The sequence below is a fragment of the Notothenia rossii genome (genome assembly GCF_949606895.1).
Source record: "Notothenia rossii genome assembly, chromosome: 3".
Taxonomy (NCBI): domain Eukaryota; kingdom Metazoa; phylum Chordata; class Actinopteri; order Perciformes; family Nototheniidae; genus Notothenia; species Notothenia rossii.
Window position 1 is genome coordinate 20,999,500 of NC_136901.1, and position 3,403 is coordinate 21,002,902.

Sequence of the window (3,403 nt, forward strand, 5' to 3'; positions counted from 1 at the left end):
GATTTTAAAGTTAAATTCATTACACATAGTATTATTTTATAAACTCTAGAGTGTATAGACGCATTGGTGTTTGATTTAATGTACACTTAATACATTCTGGAGAGCAAGAAAAGTTACATTTCAATTCATATTTTTAAGTAAAATACATTGCACATTATATTATTTCAGACACTCTAGAATACATTTGATACACTGTGATTTAGTCTCATGCATTACAATTATTCAAAGTCAAAGTCAAAGTCAGCTTTATTGTCAACATTTCTACTTGTGTTATACATCCAGAAATCTCGAAATACCGTTTCCCGCAGTGTGACATACTGTATATACATACAACAAACAAAAAAGGGCCTAGATAAACGGGGTAATACAACTAAGTAATAGTTTTAATAAGTTTTAATGAGTGCTGGTTAATAATATATTTTAAAATGTTTAAAGTACAGTTTCAGTGCAGTAGCAGCAGAGATGGGCAGAAAAGCGACTGGTGCTGGATGAAGGAAGGTTGTGTGTGTGTGTGTGTGTGTGTGTGTGTGTGTGTGTGTGTGTGTGTGTGTGTGTGTGTGTGTGTGTGTGTGTGTGCGTGTGTGTGTGTGTGTGTGATCCTGTCCTCCTCCCCCCTTCCTGCCAGCTTATCAGTAGACAGAGGGGGATGACATTTAAAACAGTTACCTTACACTTGTATTGTTCTCTCTAAAACACAGTGAGACTGTCTCAAATGCAGACTTGACTACTTGGCAGTTGATTAAAGCAGATTTCTCCTTTTTCATCTCTCAAAGGTTTGGGTCCTGTTCAACACTGGGTACAGAAATATATCCAATATACAGTCATTTGTACGTAAAGATTTTTTAAATTGTAAGCACTTAGAAATATACATTTGATTGCATTTAAAGCGGCTGTAGACAACTTATCATAATGAAGTAGTTGATTGCACAAATTTGTAATGGATGTAGAATAAAGACGACATTAGCATTTAAATTGGCTCCCTATAAGACTCGCTTTCTCTATGAAATTATGTCTGGCTCTGAGTAGTGTTCTCCCTTTCACAATAAAAGCCCAAACGCAATACTTTCTGAATCACTGCAGGAAGTATTGTGCTAAAATGCAAATACAAATAGCTTACAGTAGCTCCCAAGTAGTTGAACAATTGGAAAACCACAAGGACTGTGGAAACACCTACTGGCAAAGGATTGCGGATGCAAATTATGCAAAGAGGAAGAAAAAACATTCTATCTAAAGCTAGATAACACAATCTACATATTGACAGTATGAGTACAACAAAAACAGTATGCATGTTGAAGCAAACGACGATGTTCAGTAAATGATCAATCAAAATCGAAGCATCCAATGTATTTTTAAATGGAGCAGAAATAGAACTAGTCTCCTAGTTCAAGTATCTTGAACAGGGAGTGTCATATTGGACTCGATCTTGACTTTTAAGAAACATATCAAGAAAGTATCCAATACCATTAAATTCAACTTGCAACATTTTAAACAAATTAGACCTTTTCTGAACTGTCAATGCTGCAAAGTCATACCTCCACTGTATGATTCTATCCCACATTGAATACTGTTTTACAAACTGGTCGTTTGCTTGTGCCACACACCTGAAACCCATAGAACAGCTGTTCAAGAGAGCTATCCAGGTGTTTGACAGAAAGCCACAGTCATACCACCACTGTACCATCCTTGAAAATCACAATTTCTTGAGTTTCGACAATTTTAAGTCTTTTAAAGTATGTGGTTTTTTAAAATAATATTTACATGGCTGGCCCCCCCTCCCCTTAGGGGAATTCATCCACAGAAAACACACTGGACGCAGCACTAGGTCAGAAACCAGAGGAGACTGTGAAGTCCACCAGAGACGGACCACCTTTGGACAAAATGTCCTCTCCATTAAAGGCAGCTCATTGTGGAATAGCCCCCCAACTGAGATACGGGATTGTCCCACTCTCAATAGTTTTAAAGGTCAACTTAGTGTTTTCTGTGTTTTTGTGTTTCTGTTTTTCTGTGTTTTCTGTGTTTCTGTGTTTCCATGTTTCTGTGTTTCTGTGTCTCTGTGGTTCTGTGTTTCTGTGTTTCTGTGTCTCGGTGTTTCGGTGTTTCTGTGTGTCGGTGTTTCAGTGTTTCTGTGTTTTTTCAGTGTTTCAGTGGTTTCAGTGTTTTCTGTGTTTCTGTGTTTCTGTGTTTCCATGTTTCTGTGTTTCTGTGGGGGTATAATACGCACGTTTCAATACACATGTATCATACATCTTCGCTGTTACCCTCCCCTTGTTATAATGAAGACAACAGTGCATGTGAAGGACTGTAATACACATGTATCAGACACGCTCCCCTTGCTACAATGAAGACAACAGTTTTTAAAATGTAAAAAACACTTTTTTTTTATTTAAAAAAAAAAATGTCCTATTTACATTTAAACATTTTCACACACAAAATCAATAGTTATACTGATTGTAACATCCCCAGGACCGTCTCCAGCTTAGAATTCCCCAGATTACTGGAAATATCATTATTGGAGTTTTTTCACTTCAGTCAAAAATATTCATGTGTATGCTGTTTTTGACACAAAGATGCATTACATCTACAAACAGAGCATACAATGAGAGCACATGATACCAGTAGCGTGGCGTGGGGAAAAAATTAGGGGAAGCCAATAATACGTCCTTTCTTTTGGGGTGGGGGGTGGGGGGTGTGGTGGTCAATGTAATAACGTAACCAGATGAGTGATTACAGCGCCCGGTATCATTTTACACACATTTGTATCATACAGATGCAGGACTTACACACGCCTGTTATCTGACCGACAGGTCCGCACGCACTCTCCAGCCGAAACTCTAATAAGCATTCATTCACAAACTAAATCAGGAGACCTTTAACGTTTTACGTCCGGTTCGCTCCTTTGTTCCTCGCTGTACACAGCTCCAGTTTGGGCATTGGCCTGTCATCAGATTTTATTTGTTGTTTCTGCTGCAGCGGAAGTTTAGTACAATTATTTTTGATTAAATACTCCAAATCTCCACCCTCCATAATTGCACTTGCTTCAGTTGCTTGCTACTTTCTAACGGCGGTGAGAGTGGTGCAGTGACGCTATCTATCTTCTATCGATTAGATTTATGATTTGAAAATTATAAAAGTAGGGTAGACATGTGGATATTATCCGACTGAACAAAACGTGCATTTATCTAACAGGTTCGTTTTCCACTGACCTTATTTTGAGCTATTTTCCAAAATCCTATGGAGAAATCCCATTGTTATTTTGTCGAGGGAAACCGGGCGCAGCTTACTTCCGCTTTTTGGGACGCGTCACTGCACTACTAAGTTGATGCGATTTGATTGGATTGTGAGGCAAGGGAAGCCAGCCGCCTCTGGCTTCCCTTGGCATGGCCCTGACCAATCACAGGTTGGC